This window comes from Pteropus alecto, unplaced genomic scaffold, assembly GCF_000325575.1.
Source record: "Pteropus alecto unplaced genomic scaffold, ASM32557v1 scaffold333, whole genome shotgun sequence".
Classification (NCBI taxonomy): domain Eukaryota; kingdom Metazoa; phylum Chordata; class Mammalia; order Chiroptera; family Pteropodidae; genus Pteropus; species Pteropus alecto.
Genome location: NW_006433879.1, coordinates 755,916 through 782,773, shown reverse-complemented (window position 1 = coordinate 782,773; position 26,858 = coordinate 755,916). Strand labels below are relative to the sequence as shown.

At 41.3% G+C, this 26,858-nt stretch overlaps 1 protein-coding gene and 1 long non-coding RNA gene across 9 annotated transcripts in view; one reads left to right on the top strand and one right to left on the bottom strand.

Moving 5' to 3' along the window:
• Nucleotides 1–6,802: 6,802 nt before the first annotated feature.
• Nucleotides 6,803–14,250, bottom strand: LOC107195429. The gene is made up of 4 exons (XR_001516561.2): nt 13,779–14,250; nt 8,767–8,868; nt 7,585–7,691; nt 6,803–6,965 (listed from the first exon to the last, which is right to left on the bottom strand). It is a non-coding gene; the product is annotated as an uncharacterized LOC107195429 (long non-coding RNA).
• The window catches only part of HNRNPF (heterogeneous nuclear ribonucleoprotein F), a 17,812-nt gene continuing 3,263 nt past the window's right edge, over nt 12,310–26,858 (top strand). Inside the window, exons 1-5 of one of the 8 annotated variants that reach the window (XM_006908372.3) lie at nt 12,310–12,393; nt 12,699–12,763; nt 22,483–22,641; nt 23,374–23,504; nt 24,652–24,710. The gene's annotated coding sequence lies outside the window, so the exon portion shown is untranslated. Of the gene's footprint in view, nt 12,394–12,540; nt 12,764–13,222; nt 13,347–22,482; nt 22,693–23,361; nt 23,505–24,651; nt 24,711–26,858 lie in introns of those variants that run through there. The other 7 variants (XM_006908376.3, XM_006908374.3, XM_006908371.3 and 4 more) reach the window with 7 other exon arrangements.

Below are 26,858 nucleotides of genomic sequence, written 5' to 3'. Positions count from 1 at the left end.
CTGCTGTCCCCACCCCCAGGTCCCTCCCCTCACCTCGGACTCCCGGTCTCCACGCTCCACCTCTTCTTTACATTTCGCACCTCAGTCGTCCTTCTGAGCACCTACAGAGTGGAACGCAGGGGACTTGGCAGTTGTAGCCAAGGCTGTTGACGCTTATTTACCATCACCGTGTCCACAACTCCCGTCCGTAGAACGGACGAGGGACTTCCGGAAGCGCCGCTGCTCTGGGCGTGCCTGGCCCAGGTTGGGCCCTGCGCCCCAGCACTCGGGAGCCCGCGCCCCCACCTGCTTCCGGTTGTCGGCGTGACAGCAGGTTGGTTTCCCCACGGAACCCCACCCTTTCCGAGAGATCGCGACGCAGTCTCTCTTCCAGACGAAACAGAAGGACGCAAAGACCGCGACGGGACAAGGCCTCCTCGACTGGCGTCCAGGACCGCGAGGGCGACGTTGTGAGGCTCCCCGAGCGGAGCCGGGGATCCGTCACCCGTACGGGCAGGTTCAAGTCCTTTGGAGGGAAGCGGCGGGACGCAGGTGAGCAGAACTCGGGATAGAATTCTCTGCAGAGTATTCCTGAGTCCTTGAAGTTGCTGACTGGCAGAGCCCTCCCCCAAACTGTGAGCACAGGGACGCCTGGGTTGAAGACCAGCGTGAGAGAAGAAAATGAGAACCGTTTCCTTCCAAAGAAGAAAGAGAACTGGGGACGAATAATTGCGGTTCCGACGGCTTGAGAAGTGAGCACACTGCTCTTGGGTCGCTACTCCGCACCGTCAAGTCGCCCCACCTAGCTCCCGGTGCCTCTGGAGGGCAGGGCTTTGGCCTGAGATCTGATTTCAGGGACAAAGTGCTAGGGCAGAGTGTCACTACTAAGACCGTCACTGCTGGAGAAACGGGCCAATTCAATATTATGAGTTCCTGCTACATCCAGGCCACCTGTGTTTTTGTTCTATAGACAAACTGAAGTTGCCAGCCCTTGGTGAGGAATTTTTGTTAAGCACATGTATACAGTTGGAATTAGCAGGACCAAGAATTGATGTAGCAAAAGCTGATAAGCAATCTCCTTTTGCTTTCCATCTTAATGATCAGGTGCAGCACTAAAAAGAAAAGCTCTGAGAGCCATGGGTTGGTGACTGGTTTGAATGCCCTGATGAACATAAGCAATGTCATGGAATATTGACATTAGATGAGGTCTCTCTCTAATGGGATGGAAGGAGGAAAAAATAAGACTAATCATGCCTGAACAGATAAAAACACTGTGCACAACAAAAAGATAACCAAACATCCCTCCCCCTTCTCCAATGACAACTCTAGCTCTGCTCCATTTCTCCGGCTTTATAGATAAAAATTAAGCTAATCACTGAGTTACCCTAACTTTCTGACAGCACCAGAACAAACCCTTGTTGGCTTGGATCCTCCCCAAAAATCATCTAACACAAGCCCTCTTTAACACCCCCTCCATGAGATAACCTGTGGTTCCCCGTGGTGAGAGATCTTCCTCACTATAGCAGCTAATAAGTCTTCATTGATCATAACTATGTCTTTGGGTAGGCATTACCAGTATAAATTTATTTATTTGAACTACATATGATGGTAACAAAAATAAAACCTTAAAGCCTATACATGAATGAGAAAAACAACGTGAATGGTGAAATAGGGCATGACCTTGGTATATACAAAGCTTATATGCTAAATGCAATTGAGACTGTGGGTTGGATTTTAAACAGTAGGACATTGATGGTAAAAATCAGATTAAAGTCTGTAGCTTGAGTATTATACCAATGTGAATTTCTTAGTTTGACAAACTTGCCATAGTTGTATCAGATATTAAATGTAGGAGAAATGGTGAAGCATATACAAGACCTCCCTGTACTATTTTTACTTTTCTGTAGATTTTAAGTTATTCTGAAATAATTTTATTTTAAACTTATGCACAAATTATCCCCCAGAGACAAGGCTAATTTTTGCCCTTACCTCGTGTGATGATTATGGTTATTTCATCTTGAGTACCCTGGCATAAGTGATAAATATAGTCACAACAGCTCTTTTGCCTCAATTCCAACTTCTGGCTCTTCCCAGCATTACAGGGTTCTTTTCTGGATCCCCACACACACACCCTCAACCCCTCTGGACATGTGGCCTTCAGTCACTGAAATTGACCACACCTGGTCTAGGTCCTGCCCTACTATTTTGTTGTCACAGAGGTGAAAATAATTCCAGGATTCCTGACTGCTTTCAGAGTATAATTAAATAAGCTGTAAGTAGGTAAGAACCACAAAGGCACAGAAGTTGATTCAAGGTAGCATTGTCAAACCAAAGGAGAAGGAAGGAAACTCTGCAAACATATTAACACATCTCCTGAGTGTTCCTTAGTGTGGCATTGTCCTGAAGGCTCCAGCCTTCACCCCAAGTGCAGGAGTTAATTGACTATAATTGAAGGGATCGGGCTATGATACACTAACAAAACACAGGAAATAGGATACCCAAGTCTGGGCACCAGATAGTCACTGGGGTACTAGATATAACAGCCCAGCTTTTGCAGTAACGATTCATAGTTTTCATTCAGCGAGTCCTCCCATAGTAAAAATGATGGATGTAAATACTAATAGCAGAAGAGAGGATGGAGAGGGTTTATTTGACTTGTAACAATTGAGACTTCAGGAGGAGTTTGTCCTCTGGAATCTGTTGTCTTTCATTATATAGTGGAAGAGTAGTACCTGCTATCCAATAGAAATATAATGCTAGCCACATATGTAAGTTAAAGTTTTTCTAGTAGCTATATTTACAAAAGTAAAAAGTAAAATTAATTTTAATATTTTTATTTGAGTCAAGATATCCAAAATATTTCATATGTAATCAACATATAAAATTATCAATGAGACATCATATTATTTTTCTCTGTATTAAATTTCGATGATGTATATTTTCCACTTACAGCAATCTCAATACGTACACTAAATTTTTATTGGGATTACTGACTGTATATTTAGATCTCATAAAATTTACAATTGAAAAAGTAGATTCACATATTCATGTTGTTCCACACACAATTAAAGTTTTCCAATAACTAAATTGAGCATCAGTTTTTAAATTTAAATTGAGGCAAGGGTATGGAGAAATTGGAACTCTTATGTGTTACTGATAGGAATTTAAAATGGTGCAGCCACTGTGGAAAAGGTATGGCAATTCTTCAAAAAGTTAAAAAGAATTACCATATGATCCAACAATTCATTTCTAGATATATACTCAAAAGAATTGAATGCAAGGTATCAAAGAGATATTTGTACACCAATGTTCATAGCAGCATTATCTGCACTAGTCAAAAGGTGGAAGCAACCCAAGAGTTCATTGACAGATAAATGGATAAACAAAACATGGTATATACATGCAGTGGAATTTATTCAGCCTTAAAACAAGTGTTGGCAGGATGTGGAGAAAAGGGAATGCTGTGCACTGTTGGTGGGACTGTAAATTAGTGCAGCCACTGTGGAAAAAAAGTATGGAGGTTCCTCAAAAAATTAAAAATAGAACTACCATATGACCCCAGCAATCCCACTTCTGGGTAATTTACCTATAGAAATTCAAAACACTAAATCAAAAATATATATGCACCCCTCTACTGCAGCGTTATTTACAATAACAACCTAAGTGTCCATTGACATGAATAAGAAGATGTGGCATACATGTACAATGGAATACTACTCAGTCATAAAAAAGATGAAATATTGCCATTTGCAACAACAAGGAATGGATTTTAAGGGTATTATGCTAAGTGAAATAAGATAGAAAAGGGCAAAAACCATATGATTTTACTCATGTGGAATATAAAACAAAGCAACAAATGAAAAAAAACAGATACAGACAACAGAACGGTGGTTACCAGAGGTGAAAGGGGCTTGGGGGAATGAATTGGGTAAAATGGGTCAAATATATGGTAATGGAAAGAAACTAGACTTTGGGTGGTGAGTACATAATAGAGTATACAGATATCAAATTATAACACTGGACAGCTGAGATTTATATAATTTATTAACTGTTACCTCAGTAAAGTTTTTAAAATAATTTAAAATCCCTGGCATGGTGGTAAGCTCTCTAAACACAAGGACAGAACAATTTAATTCTCTTTATCTTCTATACCATTAAGCACGAACTCAAATAAGTTCTCAATAAGTATTTGTGATTGCTAGAAATGTCTTTTCTGTAGGTGTTCATGCGTATTGTTGAATTAATAGATAAATAAGTGAAAGCTAACAACTTTTTTAAAGTAAAATGCTTTAAAACGAATAGATAAGTGCATTTATTAATCCTTAGGAAGAACTCTCATAAATATTTTAAGTGTTTTAAAATAGAGCAAATGAGGTTTTTGACATCTCAGATTTTATATACATAAAGGCACATTTAAGGGGCACAATTGCCCAAGGGCATATTCAGCACTGGGAAAAGCTATGCTCACAGGAGCTTAGCCACAGAAATGGTGCCTTCCTCAGGTGCAGTCAGTATGAACAAAAACCAACTTTGTGACTCCAAGTCAGCCAATGTCCCCAATAGGAAACTAAATGTTTACAGTTCATATTTTCAAGAAATGCCTAATTGCTTTTCATTGCATTTTCACATTTCAGTAGATTTTTTATAGATTCGATATTCATGACTGCATTGTAGAGTCAGGTGGCCCTTTCACTTAGAGGACAAAAGGAAAGCCTAACCAATAATAACTTATAGGTTGTCAATTAGCAGAAGTCAGACTGGCCAGGACAGAAGCAAGTCATGGCTAGGACCCCTTATTTCACTGTTGAGAAGACTCAGCCCAAGAACCCAGTCTAATGGTCTTCCTCTTAAGCCAGACTAATTATTCACTGTTCATATACATGTGCATTGTGTGTTCCTCACTTTGCACAGTAGTGTGGGACTGTAAAAGTGACCATGCAAGCTGAAACCATGCAAAGCAGTCTTAATGCTCGTTTAAAATTGTTTGCCAAAACATTAAAGACTCTGACAGTTATAAGTGTATTTGGAAATGAAAACAATACTAATATTAGTGTTCTATAATTTAGTATATTACAAACATTGAGAATTAAAATGTCTTTATTTGTAAAAACTTGCCTAGAGTGTTATAATTTGAACAATGCTTGCCTCTTCTTTTCACCATATAGAGCGAGCATTTTTCTATGCATTGGCAAATTGTCATACTTTATAAATCTGAATCACCTTCCAACATTTTCTCCTTTGCATTTTTAATGTCATGAAATATCTCCAAGCCTCCTCTAATGAGTTTTTTGCCAGCATCACTTCCCCCTAGGACACCTCTATCCTTTTTACCACACTTTCCACTTTTATGTTGATAAGCTCCCCTTCAACAAGCTCCAGAACTACAGTCTCTTGAACAGCAGCAGTGTCAACATTCCCCTGGTCAGCAATTTCTTCTAAAACTCCATTTACACTCAATCCCAATTTCACTCCCAGAATTACTACTTTTCATTTACTTGCTGAACTTTCATCTTTGTTGGTCAATTCCCTCTTTCAATCATCCATTTTTGTAAAATTTCATATGGTTTATTTTGGGAGACAAGCAACATACCCACATGCATAAACTAAATAATGCAGTGGTCACCGACAGACTTAAGAGAATTTACCCAACTGTTCGCTGATCATGATGCACACCTGTTATTTACATAATGATTTGTGATCTGCAGAGCTAGCAGCCAAGTGTATATTTTATGCAATTACAGTTATCATACTGTAGTAATTGAAATTTAAACCATGCTTGTTAGGGGACTGGTGTTATGTAACAAAACCAAGTAAGTGAAATTTATTCTTATAGGAATCCTACAAAGCCAGGCCTGGCTGTGTCCAGGTACAATCTAGTAGAGAGTTTAAGAAAAATATAGACTTGAGGGTTCAACAGACTGGTTTAGATCTAAGATCTGTCACTTCCTATCAGGATGTCCTTAGACAAGTCCCTCACCTATAAAATTGATATAAAACTATCCATCTCTCAAGGTTACTATGAGTTGTGAACACGTGTTCCACACAACATTCAGCGGATGCCTACCAAGCATGCGAGAACAAGTAGAATAGTCTAAATTTTCCATAGACAATTCCAAAATTGCTTTCAGATTCTTATTAATGTAATTAAACAGAGGGAAATAAAATACTTTATGGAAGCATATTTATTCACCTTCTTGTAGCCTGAAACCTCTTAACTATTTAAGGCAGTGGTCTCCAACCTTTTTGGCACTAAGGACCAGTGCTCCTGTGAGAATCTAATGCTTGATGATGTGAGACGGAGCTGAGGTGGTGATATTAGTGCTGAGGAGTGGCTGCAAATACAGATGAAGCTTCACTTGCTTGCCTAGTGCTCATCTCCTGCTGTGTGGCCTGGTTCCTAACAAGCCATTGAACCGGTTCCATGGCCCGAGGGTTGGGGATCCCTGACTTAAGATATCTAGTTTTGAGGGGCGGTGAAGGAAGTGAGAATGTCTAAAGCAAGAAAACTTATAACCACCTAAGAGGACAGTTGCCTTATTTCCAGGGAGAAAGGAGGTGGAGTTGAGGTGTACGGTAAGGAAAGGGATGAGGTTCTGCCCAATGTTCTGTTTTTCTGAGTCATATCTACATGGGAGCTTCGTTAATTGGTTTGCAGTAATGTCTAGATTTGCCAGTCTATTTACAAGTGCAAGAATAAACATATTCCAGTAATACATAAAAGTAATATTATCTTTCTGATAATATTTCTAGTAGTTTTCTATGTCACTGCTCTTTTCCAAGAGTATATACATAAAAGTACAGCTAAATTGGTGAGTCACAGGCATTAAGGTTAACAAGGTAGATGACTCAGTCTTTATTAGCACTTTTTCCACTCCTATAAAATGGTCATTCAAGAGAGTGTAAGAACTTTTTCTCTGATGCGGAGAATGCTCCTCAGATTTTGGTGGTATCCAGAAAAATTAACGTTAATAATAGGCAGTTGAGTCCTGTAAAAACAAAGAGAGACAGCTTGTTTCAGAAGGCTCCCGGACAACCTGCAAATGAGTTTGCTGCAATGAGGCCCCAAAGTTTGGAGAAACTGTGAAGGACAAAGGGCTAGAATAACGGAAACAGGTGGTTCTCCCAATATTCAGAAGAGGGGAATCATGGCGGAAATCACTGTTAACATTTTCAGGTACAACCTTCTAGAACTTCTTAATGTATATAGATATATATTGCACATTTAATCACAATACCAGAATACATCATTTTAGGAAAATGTACACTGGACTACTTAAAAGAAAAAAGCTCTGCTGCCATAGGTCAAAAAGGCAGCAGAGTTAACTGCTTGTCAGATCAGGTGATTTCTCTCTCCCAGATGTGTTAAGTAGGAGAGCACTAAGAACTCAGCCATGTCACTAAGTACCCATTTATTGTATAGGTACAACTAAAACTTTGAGTGGCCTTCTGCATCTATCAAGGTTCAAAGAGAGGAACAGAACCGCCAAGAGATGTGTATGTATAATTTGTTACAGGGATTTGATAGTTATGCCACTGTGGGAGCTAGTTAAACAGAAGGGAAGATGAATGTAAAGTGGAGGACAACAAGAACAAGCTGGAACTCACAAGTCAGCTGGAGCTGAATTCACTCAGTTCTCCTTGTTCTCCTTGCTTCTGACCTTGGTAGTGGGGGCGTCTAGTAGAAAACCCTTCCTTGCCGAGCTCAACACACACTTGGCCAAAGAGTCAGAGAAGTTAAAACAGGATCCAGCAGGAGGTGAAGCAGTTGAAAGGCTGGCTACTGCCGTCCACCAAGGAGGATAAGGGACGGCAGGTTCCATGCCCAAAATCTCACGCAAAAATCTCTCTCATAGTTCCCTCCCCAACCAGAAATACATAGGGAAGGAAACTCTGGGCAATGTCCTTTAGCTTAGGCAGGCTGATACAGCATGAAGCCACAGCCCCTGGTTTCTTTATAGCATCCCATATGGCCTACCCCTTGGGGTGCCCTGACAAGAGCAAGAGTCCAGGAAGTTTTAGTGGCTCCTGATTTGAGGCTGTGATGCAGAAAAGTTTGGATTTCTTCTTCCTTGTACAGAACAGGAGTAAACCCTATTCCATCTTTTTTTTTTCTCTCTCTCTCTCTCACTACCACTCACACACACCAAACCACTTTACTTAACTGATCTTTAATTTATAAACTTTTTTTTTCTGTTCTAGGTCAGAAACTTTCAAAGTCAACATTAAGAACTCCTTTTAGGAAGATAAAAATCTCAAATTCGTTCCATTTTTCCAGGATAAAACTTGGGGTTTATTTTTTAATAAATAAAGTGTTCAAAATGTAATATTAGCAGGACATACTGCTGCTTAAAAAAATCCCAAGTGATAAAAAAGAGAACTTCTAGCAAAAGCATAAGTAGTAAAAATGTTTACATATAGTCAGATTTCAGAGGGAGGACTGGAACCCACATAACCTGGGCTTACACTTCTGACCTATTATTACCTCTTTCCCAAGTGAAGATCAGGAATCATTGGCCAACCTTGGCCTCTGCTCATTTGCCTTTGGGGAGCACAAAGAAGAACCAGAGGCAAGAGAGGCTGAGGGGCTAGTACTCAGGAGGAATGTGGGGCTAATGCAGGCACCTCAGTGTCAAGCTCCCTTTCACCAATCCAATCATGATGATTTTGAAATAGTAGCTGCAGTGGAAAGGAACTGTTTTAACCATATTATCTTGGGTGAGGTATGGTGAAGTCAGATGCAAATCAAGAGAGAAACTAGAAAGAATTTTCCATTTTTTTAATACTCACAGCTCTTGGGGGAACACAGCATGCCACCCAAGGGAAGCACCAGGTCAGTCACAAGGCAGAGTGAGGGCAAACTGAGGGCAAGCACCTTCATTGTGGCTTTTGCTGGAAGGAAAGTATTAGGGCAAACAGGTTTAGAATTGGCTAATTTGAATAATTTCAGTGAGCTCTGGGGCACAGGAGCTATCCTTCGTTGTCCGATACCTGGCCCTGGGGCAATTGGGGTAGGTATATTGTGGCACAGAGTGTGTGAGAGCCTGATAAGGGAGTTGTTTAGTGGTATGGACTTAATCAGCTATTCAAGAAGAGGAACCGACCAGCCTCTAGCCCAGGCCTCAAAACTGGATCAAGATAGCACACACCTACCCACATAAACTATATTACAGGAAGCAATATTTTTAAAGAAATTTATGTAAATGGACTACACATTTTGTTACTCCTCTGATCTCAAAACTTCGATACTCCCCACTGACTATATTTTATCTTCAAAATTTTTCTCAAATTTTGAAATGTTTCATCATTCAAAAATTGTATAATTGCTTTTTAAAGAATTGAAAAGCACCTCTGTTTATCTGTAATTTTTGTCCAAAAACAAAGAAATAATTCAAAATATCAATATCTCATGTTTGTACAATAGCTATAATTTTGTTTTAAATATGCACAATTTTTTAAATGAAGTTGCCGTGAAAGGCAGAGAGAAGCTGCAAGCTGCCTTGCACCTAGCACATCCTTTCTTTTTTTCCAGTTTTGTAATTGACATAACAGTACACTGATCCAAATGTTTTCTGACTCTCTTGAGTCCTCATGGAAATGAAGATGTCTAACTGTACACATTTTGGGGTGGGAAAACTCATCAGCAGGCTAAAAGCTGACAACTTGGAATGGAGAGCTAGACCTTAGCTCACCAACGTCCAAGCCAGGGCTTGCTGCAGGCCCAGCATGCTGAGGAAATGGTCAAAGTAAGGCAGCCACTGAACACTGCCCAGTCTCTACCTGCAGTCTTTTGCTAGGCAAAGACACCATTTCAAGCAAGTAACCATCAGGCTCAGGGGATGCCATAACCCCTAACACAAAGTGCTGTTTGAAAGTACTGTAAAATACCCTGAAAGAACTTCATACCCAGAGATCCAGCCTTCTGTGGTGGTGACTTACTTCTTAATAAGCATTGGTGCCACTTCAAAGATGCATTTTCTATATTGATCAAGAAAATTAATCAGACGAAGCTGTGACTGCTGACTTTCCTGCATCCCGCCTGGGTTATCTTATTCCTCATCTCTGCCTACTAGAGCACCTGGCCTCAGAGTGAAACATTACATTCGGACAGGACCTATACTGTTGTTGGAAAGTTCAATTTGCTTTCTCAGTTCATTCTGTCCTTCTCTCATATGGGAAAGGGAGGCAGAGAAGGGACTTGTGAGCCAGCCTGAAAGACCTCTCACTGGGCTCGAGTTCAGCAGTTAAGAGTGTAGACTCTAGAACCAGAATGTCTCAGCACCATACCCAAACTTGCCACCTACAAGCTGAGTGATCTTAGGAAAGTTACCTTAACAACTCTGTACCTCAGTTTCCTTCCTCTAAGTGCAATGATAGTAATAACATCTACTGCTGTGTTACTACAATGCTTAAATGAGATTAAGTATTCAGAATAGTGCAAAGCGCAGTGAAGTGCAATACATGTTAGCTATTATTGACAGATACTGTGATTTTGAGTAAGAGCCTTCACTGAGCTGTGGTGATCCTGTTTGCCTACTAGCACTCTCCTGGAGAAGGGGTGTGGTCAAAGCTTAATTCAAAAAGTATTTTTTCAGGGGTTATCAACTAGAAAATTTTAATAGACTCTAGACAATACAAACCTCTGTATCATTTGTTATGGACTAGTGATTTTCAGAGAGGAGTTTAAAACTTAAAATATTGAAAGTTATTAGATTTGTGATAATCTGTATATATAAACAACAGGCAATAAACAGGCAGGTCAATCTGTAAGAGGATACATCTTGGGGTGATCTTCATTTGTCATGAATGGAATTTTTAAACCATGGACCCTAGAGGTGCATCTCTGTATAGGTACTCAAGAATCTTGGGGTGATCTTCATTTGTCATGAATGGAATTTTTAAACCATGGACCCTAGAGGTGCATCTCTGTATAAGTACTCTCAAGAATAAAAAAAAAAAAAAAAAAAAAAGTCTCTTTAGATGTCAGAGTTTAGGTGAGACACTTTTTGGACACAGAGATGAAAAGAAAGGGTAGAGGCCCCTATGGCCCCACAGCTGAGGTGGTCCAAGTAGACCAGGTGTTGCAAGCATTCTCCAGTTGGTGAGATAGGCCAGACATTTGTGAAAAAGGCCTGGGATCTCTGGCACCAATGAACAATTCCAGCCCTCACTGTGGAAGAGGGACTATATGTGACTATGCTGGCATTTGTATCATAGTGGACTCCTGGAATGACTTTTTAGACTAGGGGCAGGCTCACAATCAGGCCAAGGCCCTAGCCTTTCATTCAGAGACTAAAAAAGATTATTGCATCATTGATGAATGATGAACTGTCAGACTTGAGATCAAAGAGCCCCCTTGGCTCAGAGGCCCTCTTAATGGACTACATGAATATATCTCTTGGACCTGGTTTCACAGTCCTTAAATTTGGAAGCATCGCAATTTTTTGGTATAATTTTAATATTTGCCTCAGATTGGGTACACAAAATTTCTGTCCAGAAACAGACTTTTCTACAGCATGAACTGTGGAGTTATTGTGGGGTTTCTTAATACCTACGATTTTTGTAGGACCCATTTTCTGTAATTTTGCCTGATTTTCACTTTGTACATTTTCACCTCCTCAAACAGCTCCTCTCTCTTTTTTTTTCTTGGAAACAGCTTCTTTTGACAAACTGTGCTCCTTTCTCTATCATCGCCAATCTTAATGACATTATTCCAAGCACTCTCTTAATTTAAACTGGTGGTTTTTAAAGTAATCTGCTTAACCTGATTTTTTTTCCTCTTTATGAGGCATTTTCCAAAATAAAATGGTAATAATTTACTCTATAACATATCAAGAACATCTGCTCCACCGCCTCAGGCGGGGTAGCCATTTCCAGCTAGCCAGCCGATCGGCTCAGGCACTCTTCAACTAAAAACGCTGCATTACCCCTGGGTCGTCTGGGTCACCTTCAGAGGCTTTGAGTCTTCTTAGCCCAAGTGATAAATACGTGAGCAACTTCAACCTGTTAATTCCTCCCTAAATCCTGCCCTCAGAGCCTCCTTTATCCATCTCCGGTATCCTCAGTTCCCTTTCTTCCTCGGCAGAAAACAACTCTCATTTGCTTCTCTCACGCTGGTCTTCAATTCTGCGTCCTCTGGGCTCACTGAGGGGGTTCTCCCAGTCAGTGCCTTCCGGAGGGGTCGACTGACCTTTCACCTCCAGAGCCGCTCCCCTCCACGCATGGCCCTCTCCTTGCGTTCAGGCCCCACCCCCCCGTCCCGCTGACCAATCCCCAGCTCCGCTCCAGATGCGTCACAATGGCGCCCTCGCGGCCCCGCCCCCGGACGCCTGACATGGAGACCCCGCCCCGCCACGGTCTTTGCGTCTTTCCGGTTCCGTAGTGAGAGTAGGACTGCGTCGCGTCCTCCTGGAGAAGGTGGGGTTCTGTGGGGAAACTGACCTGCGATCGCGCGGGAAGCCAGAAGCAGGGTGGGGCTTGGGCTCCTGGGTGCTGGGGCGCAGGGCTGAGTGTGGGCCGGGCACGCTCAGAGTAGCGGCGCTTCCAGAAGCGCCGCGTGCGCACGACGGGCGGGAGTTGTGGACTTAGGCCGGCCGCGCGCCTGACTTCCCCCCCAAAGCCCCGCCCAGGGCGCGCTGCCAGGGGTTTCCATGGTGATGGTAAACAAGTTTCAACTGCCTCAGCTACAACTGCCAAGTCTCCCACGTTCCACCCTCCTCTAGGTGCTCAGAGGGACGTCCGAGGTGCCGGATGTGAAGAGCGGGAGCGTGGAGACTCGGAGCCCGAGGTGAGGTGAGGGGCAGGACGGGTGGAAGCTCCGAGGCCGAGAGCAGCTTACCCGGGATCAACCCGGGACTGGGCCCCTAGGGGGTTTGGGCGGCGGGGCTGTGATTTGAGGTCAGGGGAGAAAGGGTCTGAGGTCAAGGGCCACACATCCGGATACTGACGGGGGGCTGAGCCCACTAGAGGTTGGGCGGCTCAGCTGAGATTTGGGTGTGTGGGAGGTGAGCCTCAGGTCGGAGCCCTGATCTCGGGGCTGAGATTGGGGTCAGGAGAGGCAAGGTCCGCGGCGAGGGAGGAAGGGAGGGCCTCATGTGGGCTCCAGGGGGAGCAGAGCCGGAGAGCCCCTGCCGGGAATAGGGTGAGGGCACCGGACTATGATCGGAGAGGGAGTTCATTTAAAAATGAAAGCAGTACCTCCACGTGGCTGAAACGCCCGGGAGTTGCACTGGACTGGTTGGGAGCTGACTCCTCCCCCTCCCACGTTCCCGCTCGCCTGGCCTTCACTTTCGGCCTTTGCGGCCTTTCTTCCTCTTGGTGCGGCGTGTGTGCTGTGAGCGCCTGTCTGCGTTCATCTCCTGCTTAGAGAGGTACTGTGTCTGTATTTTGGCTGAAACTTGTTTCCCGTTGTATGTATTTGCCTGGTGATCATACTTCTGAGCGAGCTTAATTAGCGGCCCTTTCTTTTTCCTTTTCTTTTTCTTCTTTGTATCTTTGGATATATTTGCTGTTTCTTGACTTCGCCTAAGAAACTTCTGGACGTTGTTGACTCTCGCACTGTTCCCTCTGCTTCCCGGGTTCCGTGTGGTTCACAGAAGGTGGCCTGGGTGACGCCGCGCCAGTCGCGGGTACCCCACCGACCTTAATCTTACAGAAACGGTTGGGAATCCACAAGCCCGGAAGAGCCCCCCTCCCTTTTCTGGGAACCTGTGAGACTGCCGCCCGGCGGGTCCCCGCGGGACGTCCATTGCGATAGTTTTCTTGCCCTGGAAGCCCGAGGAAGAACGAACGTGCTTCCTTACCTGTTTTTCACAACTGTTTGCGGGGCGCCGAGGGCTCATGCCTGCCACTGAGGGCCGGGTGGATGGCGGGAGAGGAGCTCGCGATCGGCTTCGCGCCGAGGGGAGACGGTGCGGCAGCGGCTGCTTCCTGGAACCACGCGGGTCCACCCGGGTTGGGAGGAGGAGGGCCGAAGCGCCTGAAGGTTAGGGGCGGCCCTTAGGTGCCCCGAACCCGGTGGTGGAGGGAGAGTTTTCTGAATTTTTAGCAATGAAAATTTTTAGGTAAGAGAAAAATACCGTAGGATCTATTAGTGAAAAGTGATGTTTTCGGTGCTAATTTCTAGACAAGTTTTCTTCATTTTAAAATAAGTGAGCAAAATTTTACTTTTAATGAATATTGGGAGAGTGCTTTGTCACATGTCAAGCGAATCTACCCTTTGCCTTGGGGATCTCATGTTCCTATATGCGTTAGTGTAAATCGATTAGGTTTGTTATTGCCATGTTATTGGTCTTATTTTTTAAAAAATTTTAATAACATTCTTTTTATAGTATTTGCTTTTGTTACCTTTTTAAATTGACAAGTGATTGGTTTCCCCTTAAAAGACTATTGTAACAAAGCTAATAGTAAACAAAATAATCAAGTAAAAATATGAGTTGACTTAAAGGAAAAGATCGATTAAACAGGTGGGTTAGTTCTTGTATAAAGCCAAAACTGAAGGAGAAAGTGGAGACATATGGTTCCCATCAAGATAGGTCCTTGAACCGCTGCAGTAACGGGAAGGGGGGCGTCCTTCCACTTTGACATTTTCCCCTCCCCTAATCTCAGCTCTGGCACTCGAGGCTCTTTGTAGAACCACATTAATTGACCCTTACTGGGTCCAGGCACAGCGCAAGGTGTTTTACAACATTTTATTAATCACATGCTCATGATCAGGCTATATAAGGGGGTATTGCTGTTATCCCCATTTAACAGATGAGATAATGGTAGCCAGGACATAAGTCACTTGCCCAGTGACACAGCTGAGACTAGGACAGCCCTCCCCAACATGGTTGCCCTGAACCAGAGTTCTTGTGGAAGAGAAAAGGCAGGGCAGAGGGAGAACCAGATTCAGCTAAGACCAGCCTGACTTATCTTGCAGCACATCCCAGACATAATAAGATTTTTGTCCATAAATATTGCAGCTTGTATTTCTAAGGACCTTTTAACATGTAACCATAATACCATCGCACTTCTAAAGAAATAATTCTTTGATATCAACAAATACCCAGTGTTCCAGTATATCCGATCGTTTAATAAATGTTCATACAGCTGGTGCCACCTTATATTTGGTAGATTGTATTTCTTAAATTATGTTTTAATCCAGATCAGTGCTGTTCAATAGAAATAAAATGGAAGCCACATACGTAATTTTACATTTCTAATAGTAAATACCAGATGTAATTCACTTTAATAATTTAGTTTAACCTAATATATCCCAAATATTCATCATGTAAATTTTTAAATTATATTTTGCTTTTTTTCCAAACTAAGGTTTCAAAACCCAGTGTGTACTTTATATTTACAGCACATCTCAATTTGTACCAGCCACATTTCGAGTGTGACAAGTGGTTACCTTATTAGTGATGATCTAGAGGTTCTCCATTCTTAAAAGATTCTTTGTTGAACAAATCAGATTGTGTCATGTAGAGTTACTTCCTCTCTGGGTTTTTTTGATTGCATTCCTCCAGTGGTGTTTGAATCTGTACTCTGCATCTCCTATAAAATGGTAGTTACTGCTAGAGGCTGTTCTGCTTCCAGAGATTTTTTAAGGAAATTATTATTTGAGGTACTGTGTACTGCCAGAGGGCACATATTGATTGGTTAGATTACCCCTTTGTGATGTTAGCAGCCTTTGATCATTCCCTAGACCCATTGTTTTGCTAATGGTTTCCAAAATAGTTTATGTATTTTAAATATTCCTTCTCATTTATTAGCAGGAATACCTAGGAAACTTCTTTGTTATTTCATTGCTCTAAGATGTACTTTATAAAAGGCAGGTTTTGATTCCTTCCTTGGGTTTATCAATACCCAGCATAATAAATTGAATCTCTCCATGTGCCAAAGACAGTTTACTGGTATCGTTACGCAGTCATGGATTTTAACATATAGGATGTGTTTTAATGTAGGTTTTATTCCCTTTAGTTCCCAAATGATACACTTTTTGGACAGTGGGAGCCCTTCATATTGGTTCCTGGCTTCATTGGTTTAAGATATTAATATTTCATTAAGTGGATCCACCAAAGTTTATTTGACAGGACCTATAGCAATGGGCATTTGGGTTGTTGCTGGTCTTTTCCTATTGGAAATAGTGCAGAGAATATTGTTTGCAGATGTCTTTTCTCTTTTTTCATTATAGGATTAGAACCATATAGTTTATTATTTCCACAAACAGTATTTGAGAGTTCCTGCTTTTTATCTGTAGCTTTGCCACGGCATTGTGTTAGTAAACTTCTGTATTTTTGACAATGATAAGCATTTTGAAGTGTTATTTCATTTAAAATTTTTAAATTTTCGTTTATTTTACATAAGTGAGGTTGAGCATCTTTTCATGTTTAAAGGCTTTTTTTTTTTCTGTCAGCTGTCCATACCACTAGCCCTTATTGTTTGTTTGGATTGTTGGACATTTTCTCTTTACAAGCTTTTTATTAATAACACAGGAAATAAATTACAGATATCTTTCCCATTTTATCATTCGTATTTTTGCTTAGCTTACAGTGTTTTTAGCCATGTATAAGAGGCTTAGTTTTTAATGTAATCAAAATTTCCAGTATTTTCCTATGTTCTTGTGTTTGGGTCATGGTCAAGAAGTTCCCTGCTCTCAGTTTATAGAGGAATTCATCTATTTTCTATTCTATTATTTAGGATTTTTCTTAGTATTTCTTATAAAACATGAAAAATTCTTAGTTAACTTACATTTTGCCTTTGTCATTGTGAACAAATTGCAGTGATAATTAACTTTGAAATGATGAATTACGATTGCATTCCTGGAATAAACCCAACTTGGTCATGATATATTATTACTTTGTGTATTGCTAGACTTGGCTAATTTGGCTAATAATCGTTGGCTAATATTTATTTAGGATTTTTTTTCCTCTGAGTTCATGAGTGAAATTAGCCTGTGAAACTTGATAAACTAATTCTAAAACTCTTGGAAATGGAAAATCATTTTCAGATTGATTGTAGATCAAAAGTAAAAATGCAGATGCAAACGACAGAGCTTTATAAGTTAAAAATCCACGTGACCTTGTGCTAGGAAAATTTCTCTTAAACAGGAAATAAAAAGTGATAATTGAGGGGAGGATGACAGATTAGAGTGAAAAATTTTAAACTCCTTTTAGGTTTCTCCTGATAATGTGCCTCTTTTTCAAAAATTGTCACCTAGTTTGAATATTACAGATTCCTATCTTTTTCCTTATAAGTCTGTATTTACATTGCAGAGAAGACCATCATTGCCATTTCCATTCTTCATCTTCCCTAATTGAGGTCTCTGTTCTGCTTGACATAATATTTGGTAGAATAGCACTGTCCAATAGGACTATAATATGAATGACAAATATTGTTTTTTTCATTTTAAAGAGTTCAATTCAGAGGTTTTTAGTACAGTCACAAAAATGTAAAAACAATCACCACTATCTAATTCTGGATCATTTTGAAAAACCATTAAGCATTTCTGGGATAAATTCCACTTTGTCGTGGTGTATGATCCTTTTTATTATATGTCGCTGGATTTGGTTAGTATTTTGTGGAGGAATCTTGCATCTATAATTGTAAGGGGTATTTGTAGTTAACCTTTTCTTGTGATCTGTTTGGTTTTAGTATCAGTGTATTAGTTCACTAGGGCTGCCATAAACAAAATACTACAGGCTGGATGGCTTAAACAATAGAAATGTATTCTCTCGCAGTTCTGGAGTCCAGAATCCCTAGATCAAGGTGTCAGCAGGGCTGGTTCCTTGAGGGCCATGAGGAAAGGATATATGTTCTAGACATCTTATGTAAGAACACCGGTCATATTGGAATATGACCTCATTTTAACTTAATTGCCTCTGTAAAGACTCAGGCACATTCTGAGCTACTAGGGTTTCAGCATATGAATTTTGGGGGCAAAATTCAGCCCATAACACAGGGTAATACTGGCCTTGTAGAATGAGTTAGGAGACTTTTAATATTTTAATTTAGTATATGTTAATACATTTTTACTAACTCAGTACATCCAAAATAGCATTTAACATGTAATCAATATTATTTAAATGAGAGATTTTACATTCTTGTTTTAATCATTGCAATTCCGAGTACATTTTATACTTATAGCACATTTCAAGTGCTCGGTAGCTACATGTGGCTAGTGGCTACCATATTTTTATTCTTTGTACCTAACTTGTTCTTTTTCCAAAGCAGATTTTCTCTATACTTAAAAAAATCTAAGTGTTTTACCAACATATGCCTTGCGTTGTCCCTTTAAAATATCTGTTGGGAACTACATGATTATATCAAGCTAGGAAAATTTCCTTCCATTCTTTATGTTTTCTTGCCTCCATTTGTGCCTTTTTCTCCTGGAATTTTTGTTATTCACATGTTATTTCTCCTGTCTGCTGTTATATCTTATGTACTCCAAATTTCATATCTTTTTCCCATTTGTTTTTTTTTTTAACCTTTGAGATATTTTTTCAACTTGGTTTTTCAGGCCATTATCCTTTCAATTGATTACTAACTTTATAAATTTGAAACTCAATTTTTAGTATGAGAAAGTTTAAGTTTCTAATTGAGAATCTGAAAGTGCTTTTTTTTTTGTTATTTTGTTAAAAGTTACAATTTTTGTCCAGCACTACTTTTTCTCTGAAAACTGCTGTTCTAAGCTATTGTCTGATGTGTGGTATTCTCTCTGGGTGCTTGAGCCCTTCTTAAGTACATTGTCATATTCCTTTCCTCCTTATGACTCCAGTCCCCCAGGACTATGTGCTGTGGTGGTGTGGTCCCTGAGCAGCAAACACTGAGCACAAGGTGCTACAACATTCTCCACTCTTGCAGCAGCTGCATGGGACCTGACAAAGTATCATCAGCTCTCCACAGAGCCCCAGGAGGATGCTCTAGGCCCCCTGAGGGACACCTTCTTGAGGGGTCCTTGGGCATGTACTGCAAAGATCTCCCTGGAGACCATAAACTCCAGAATCTGACTGCTTGCCCACTCAGGAGCTGCTTGCTTCAGAGGAGAGAGCTACAACAAACTTGGTAGGGAGACTTGTCCTCTTAGCAACTGTAGATTCTTTACTGGAATCTCACCCACCCCCATACACACCCATTTCTTAGACAGACTAGAATCATGTTTCCTACTATGGGGAGAGCACTACCAATTAATACAGATGATTACATTTTTCCCTCAATGGAGAAGTGTTATATTTAGCAGTGGTTCTAAAGACTTCACCTGATACTTGTAAATTTTCTCTATTGTAACTTTAGATTCTTGAGTCACCTGCAAAATGTGATCAGTAAAATAGAGCAATGACTGTCCAATACGGCAGCTACTAGCCAGGCACTTGAAATGTGGCTAGGCCAAATTGATATGGGCTATATATAAGATTTAGTATAAAAAATACATATAAAATATGACTTAAATATTGTATGTTTAATTTTTTTCATTACATAAAATTAAAAATTATTAAAGTTAAAACAGAGAGCAATGGTTGCTTGTCTGTTGGGTAAAAATTTTTCTCTTATGTTAATTTCAGTACAAGCATTACAGATATAATTTTACCTAATATCACATTGTACTAGTTTTGCTTCTTAATGCTTTTGAGAAACACTGAGGAAAACCAGTATATTGCTACCCTAGACATAGCTACAGTAAATAAAGGGCCTAATAGTTAAAACAGCTTTCCTCTTGCTTACAGATCATGACAGTATTTCCTATGATGGATAAAAGTGTAGTAATAGCAATAAACAGTTAAAATGTTAATGTATTTAATGATCCATCTACCACTTCTCAGGTGGTTTTGAGCATTGAACTTGGCATGTTGTGCAAATTAGATCACACTTCACATGCATGAGCCCCCTGAAATTTAGGTGCAACAGCATGTGTGGGTGTTTTTTTGTTTTGCTTTTTAATTGGTCTAGGCCCACACTATATTTTCAAGTGAGTCCCTAACAGCAAGAAATGTTTAAAAGCTACTAAATCGGGGCTTTATAAAATTGCTGGATTGTAACAGACTTGAGGTTTTCAATATAATTTCTAGTGGAGCAGGAAAACATTACAAATAGGGATGGATGTGGATTCTGCACACATACTGTCCACGACAGGGACTTGCTTCTTCCCCAGGATTATCTGCTCAAGTGGAAAACAGACATAAGCAGCAGAAATGATATCTAAAATTCTCTTGTAGATTTAATAAGAACTGAATATAAAGATTAAAAGGATTTACCACAAAGTAAAAGTATTTATACAAAGCAACCAACACCAAAACATGTCCTGGTAAAGGGTTTTATTTTAAAAACATAAAGAATTTGAACAAGTATCCAGGAGAATAAGGAGGGAAATATACAATGGGAAAAAAATATGATCTTTGAAACTTAGCTTTGTGGTGGGGGGAGTGTTTCACATTCATACCTCTTCATTGCTTCTAAGTCTGTTTTAAATGTAACTTCCTCAGAACCCTGATGTAAATTAATCACCATTTTCTAGTTTTTGGTCATTTAAGAATTTGTCATCGGACATTTATTTATTGGTTTCTTAGTTCATTGTTCTATGGACCTAGCACAATGCCTGCATCTTTTAAGTGCACAATGTATCTTGGTTAATGAATGGCTCAAAGTTTGGTTAATGTTACCTACTGCACTCAAATCCTTTCATGCACTTCAGTTTACACCACTGTTTCTGTTGCAGAGTACCATCAATTCTTCCTAAACTTATCTAATTCCTTTCCATCTCATCTCCATGCCTGTTATCACCATTCATTTTCCAGACAGCAGTTAACACTGTTCTGTTGAAAAGCAGAACTCAGAATACATTTTGAAAAAAATTATATGACTTCCCATTGGCCTTTGAATAATGTCCAAAATACAACGCAGGCCTTCAAGGCTGTGGAGGATCATCCTCTTCCCTCCTTTGTTGCACTCAGTCCTGGCTGCAGGTATTTTCAGGTGCCTTCTATCTCAACACAGCATGCTGCCCTGTGTCTTCTGTACATGTTGTTCCTTCACTGGTAGAAACCATTATCATGACTGATCAATTATTAACATTCACCTTGCTAGTGTCACCAAGCAGTTAAGCCAGGAAGGCTCATGTAAAACTACTTAAATGCAACAAATACATTCAAATAAAATAAGTGAGAAAATATATGCCAGTCATATTACCAAGAATGTATTATAAAGAGGATTTTAAGCTAAATAAATGCTTATGAAGCAATCAGGGTGCCCATTTCTGTTGAGATTATTTCTAAAAACAAGCCAATTTTGTGGATTTTTTTCCTCAGGGTATTGTTTTACTATTCTTGAATGTATAAGTTTCTGTTTCTCACTTTCCGAGGGATGATCAGATTTTGAATCCTATCTCCCAGCTTCAACAATTACCAATTATGGGCAGTTTTTCTCTACATTTCTCATCTACTTTTGAAGCAAATCCTAGCCATCACACTGTTTCATCTACAAATACTTCAAAATGCATTTCTAAAAATTCCTTTATTTTTAAACATAACTACAATTCTGTCATCTAAAATAAGTAAATATAATACTTTAATAACAAGTTTCTAGTTAGTAATGCAAAACTCTCATGTTTATCAGTTTGTTTGAATCAAGATCCAGTATATCCCATGCATTGTGAATCCTTGATAAAACTCTTAAATTTCTTGTATTTAATAAATGCCCCCCTTGGTTTTTTCCGTTGCGGTTAATTTATTGAAGGGCTGGCCCATGTCTTCGTAGTTTCCTACCGTCTTACTTTACAGACTGCATCACCATATTCTAGGTACCTTCCTCCTTCCCTGTTATTCCTATAATTTAGTAGTTATTTCTACTAAGTAGATTCTTAAAGTTGTTTTTCTTTTAAAAATAATTTTAAACGTAAAAAATAGAGATAAAAGTATAGTGAAACTCCGGGTAGCTTCAGTTACTAAATTATGACACATGCTGTTTCACCTGTACTCCGTCTCTCTCTAAATGACTTTCAAAGATGTTTTAAAAATTTAACTTTTCAGTTATCAAACCCCAGCAGCATAATTACAACTAAAATTCATTCTGTTCACATTACTACAATTGCCTTGTAGTTGTTTTCGTTTGTTCATTTGAATTAGGATTTAAAGGTTCATAAAATGTAATTGCTTGTTAGGTTTAAGAACTGCATGTTTTAAAATTAATCTTTTACTAATTATGCAAATTAACGAGTCTGTGGTCAGATCTACAAAACCAAGGTATTGTATATCCACCAGTTGCTATTCTAAATTCTTCCTGCCTGCATAGATGTTTGGTTTTTTGTGTACTTGTTCTTTTTGTTTTTTTGGTTTTTTTCTTTTAACGTTTTCTCCTTCCACGTAATCCTGGCCAGTCCTCCCATCCTCCCCCCTCTCCCGCTGGCACATTGGACTTTTCCCCAGCCTAGCACCTTTCATGAGAACTCTCTCAGAACGGTCTTCCCCGTTGCTTTTCTTCTCTCCTCCCCCCACTTCCTGCCTTGGTCGACGCCGCGGGCCGCACCTGCAGGACGCGTTTCCATTGGTGACATCTTGGCGGGCCCGTCAGTGGCACTTCCTCCTTTACACCCCGTGACCTACGTCCGGCTCGCCGCCCTCTCAGTCACGCGGCCTCTGCCTCCGGAACGCAGCCCCGTGCGCCGGCCTTAAGGACTCCGGACCTGTCGTGGTGAGCTGCCGCAGGCGGACGACCCCCACCCGCTACCCCCTACGCCTGTTGGTAGGGAAGCTTTTCCCCACAACCGCCCCTCCGCACTCTTCCCCTTCGCTGTCCCGGAAATCTCCTTCCTCCCCGCCCCAGGAAGTCTCTCCGGCCTGCAGGACCCCCCACACGTCCCAGGAACTATTCCCGGCCTCCCTTGGAATCCCCCCCTTGATCGAGAGCTCCGCCTCTTCCCCTGTGGCTCCGGGAAGCCCGGCCTAAGAACTCTTCCCCACTTCGTCCCTGGCCCGAGAACAGTTCTTCCAGTCTCTCCCTTACGCCCCCAGATACGGGGGCTCCCCTCCCACCGTCAGGAGGGGAACCCTTAACTCTGTCCTCTTCCCTTACGCCCATTCTCCCCTCCCCCCTGCTCGCGGCTAGGGAGGCTCTCCCGCCTGCCCTCCCCCTCGTAGTTCGCCCCGCCCCGGAAGCGCCGGCTGACTCAGCCCAGGTTCTGGATGGGGCGCTCAAGGGCCCGGCCTTACTGCCCTCTGGGCCGACGGAGACTGTCGGGGCGCCAGCTGGAGGTTAGGCGAACTCATGCCTCTTTTCCCGGCACCCCGTTAGTCCCAGGAGCTCGGTGTTCGAGACCGTGGCTTCCTTTCCTTCCGAAATCGCTCCGACGCGCCCCTGGTGGCTGGCTGCGCTTCAGCCTCGCGGAACGTGTGCCTACATACAGCCAGGCAGTTTCAATTTCAGGTTAACAGGAGATGCACCTGGACTTCCCACGGAGCCCTCTGCGTTTTTAAGCGTCGGGTGGAATTGGAGCCCTTTTGCTGTAAACCGCGCTCGTTTGATGAAAATATAAATCGGCCTTGCTCCCTTTAGCGGTAAGTCTCAGCAAAAAAGTCAACTGCGTGACCCCGAGGCGGCGTCTCCCACGGGCTGAGATTTAGGAGTAGAACTTTTTGAGCAGTTAAGACGTCCGGGGCAATCTGGATTGTGCGTGCTGCCAACTGTAGGTTAAAATTCATTTACTGCTGGCGAAAATGCCCTTCGACTCTCACTGGAACACGGCTATGAAGGAGGGGAAAGCCCACCGATTTTTTTGGTCCCCGAACCTTCTAGAAGATGGGAGGTGCGGTTTAATCCGCCCTGTTTACTGCTTAGATGAACCTAATCAGCTCTGGCCCGCCGAGGCGCACCCAGTTTATCGTGATTGGATCTACCTGAAACCGAACTAAATCCTGTCTAACCAGTAGAGTGATGAGGAGTACATTCGCGAGAGCCTCTTAGGAGTCCAAACAGCCTACTAGAAATGCAGAATCTCGGCCCCAGCTCAAATTGCCATTTTATACTTAATACTTCACATTTATACAGGATTCTCGCCCCCGCCCCATGGTGTCTGTCGTAATTACGAGACACTAGTAATACAAGGCAAATACTATCTTTAAGGCAATACTCTCAACAAAATTAATTTGACTTTCCCAGGTCTTTATAGTTTCCAAAACTGAGGAGACAGCTTAGTTTTCAGACGTATTCCTTGGATTTCAGTACATAGTCTAGGTCTTTGAGGGTAGCTTTATCTCCTCTCTGCCGCTCAGGGATTATTGTAAATTGTAAATCTTGTTGAACGATTTTTAGCAAACCTTTCGCCTAGCTCCCTCCCAGTACAGAACGGGTCTCACACTAGTTGGCTGCGGGTGCCCCGGGCCTCCCATTCCTGGGACAGCTCTGGTCTTGCCCCACCCGGACGAAACCTCATCTGCCTTCGATATTTAAATTTTCTTACCGAGGTTTTCTTTGTAGAGACTCAGGAAAGTCTCATCAGGGGAAGTGGGAGCTTTCCTGCCGTTATATTCTGTATTACCCTATAAAGTAAACCTTTTAAATGCTTGGGGGTGGGCCAGGTGTCCCCAACTCTGCCTTCTTTCCGGGAGCCCATCAGTTCAGCCCAGTCCGGGGAGTGCCACCTCGGGGTCACTCTGGTGAGTGCTTGGGCACTAAGACAAGACGGCCATTGTCGCTCTTTTTTAGGATAATTCGTGTCTGCTAGGAGTGTCTCCGACTGTTGGCATCTCCCCTTGTTCTTTAAGGTGAGCTATTATTTTAAGAAAAATAATTTCTTAGTTTGTATTTGAATTATATTCAGGCAGAAACTTTTAGGAATGTGAAGTAAAAAAATTTTTTTGTTGCTAGCTTTAGCATTTAGCAGAACTGCACAGCACTCTTCTGAGTTTCAGTTAATGTTCAAAGTAGTGTAAGTCTGCAAAGAATGTGAATGTAGAGAATTCTGAGAACAAAAGTGAGGATATTGCATTATGTTACCATCAAAAATTAAGTTTGAATTTCATCAAAAGTTTAGAAGAATAATAAAAGTCACAGTTTTCATTAGAAATCAGAGTAGACTTTTACAGTAAAAGTAAACAATAAATGTTTAAATATAGACATTTTTGGAAAGAATGCTCTTCACCTTCAAAGAAATCACTGTTTTTGAAACATTTTCTGAAACAATATATTATCTGTACTGTAGGAGACATTTTAAATTTTTTGTGGGTTTTTTTGTGTTTAATTACGTAATTCTTAAAATGTCTTTATGCTTTCTGCATGTGTTTTTCAGCCTAACTAGACTACCATATTCTAGAGGGAAGTGTTGACTGCCCCCCTTCCCCCTTGGTGATCAGTTAATCCTTTGCTAATCTTTGGCCTGCTGTGCTGGGGGTGGGGCAACATTGACCCAAAGGAAAGGACTGTCTGTCCTTGTAGGCTTTCGATGCAGTTTTGATGACACTTTTAAACAAACCACAGCAAGAATGCTATGAGAGCAAAGAATCCATAAGAGTTTGTTGAAGAAGTTCTTTTGGAATGGAGGCACATTCAAGCTGAGACCTTAAGGATTAGTAGGATTTAGCTAGACAGAAGGTTTGGTTAATATATTTGGAGAGAGAATTAACATGCGTGTCAAATCCAAGGGAGCAGAAAGCCTGGTACATTTCAGGCAGAGCTTCAGATTGGGTTGCAGTAAAGGCTAACCATTATGCTTGGAGAAATTTAAGAACCAGATCCAAGCATCTTGGAATGGGCTGTTGGTATGGGAAATGGAAATCTGAAAGTTAAGCAGGAAAAATAAAATGACAATTTGATCATTCACATTGCAAAGGAAGAAATTGTTGAGCTCATACTTTGCCATGCAACAATGTGCTGGGAGTGAGTATAGAGCTGTAAGAAGCTTATATTACTTGTCGAAGTCAAGAGTTATAGAATAGGGTTTAGTTACTGAGTGAAAGTGGAGCATGATATCACCTGAGGTTAATTTATTGAATTTGAGAGAAGTTGTTCAATGATTACTTCAGTTTCCTTCTGGAGCCTCTTGATAATAATACATAAAGTCATTTATGCTGCAACCTGCATACTAAAAGAAGTTTCAGAGAAAAATGCTGCATTCATTTATGGTACTTAGAACTATGGAGTAGAGTTCTGTATACCAGTCTGGGCCTCAGGGAGCCTAAGGCTGGAGACTAGGATGTCCTCAGCCCAGTGCTGGTCGTGGTGATCAGGTGAGGCTGCCTTTTCTAAAAGGACTGGGCTCAAGCCCGGTGATTCTCTACAGTTATGAATGTAGAGAAAAGACTTACAGGAAGAGGCCGAGAGGAGTATCTAGGAATTAATGGGAAAACAGGAGACATTTCTATCATAGGAGCCAAGGGGCGAGAAGGGATTTCCAAAGGGAGTGGTTAAATTCTGTGGGAACAAATAAGATGAAGGTAAGAAAATACTTGTTCTCTTTTCTGCTGTGGAGGTCTTCAGCAGAGTGAGATCATGCACTTTTAATGGTGGGTGATTAGAGGCCTTTTGAGACTTTACTAAAAGGGAAAGCAAATTGGCAAGGAGCTGGAGGCAAAGTTAGAAATAATTGGCAAGGAGATCATGGTGTTAGTGCGATAAGTAATTTCTTGAGGTTGGATAGAGTTGAGACCAGACCACAGTCGTAGATAACGATCTCAGGTATAAAAAGAAGCAACTCCTTGTTTATAAAATTTGTAGACTTTGGCATTTCCTCATGCAATCCCTATTTCCGTTTTAAGTAGATGAACAGAAGTGAGGGGAGCTTAGAACATGCGAAATTAGCACAGGCATCTAAAGGCTTCAGGAGAGTGAGGGTTGTGAAACTTTGGGCAGTATTGAAGGCCCACTTTAAGATGGGGACCCCTGATTTCCCTCACTAGTCATCCCAAACTGCTTGG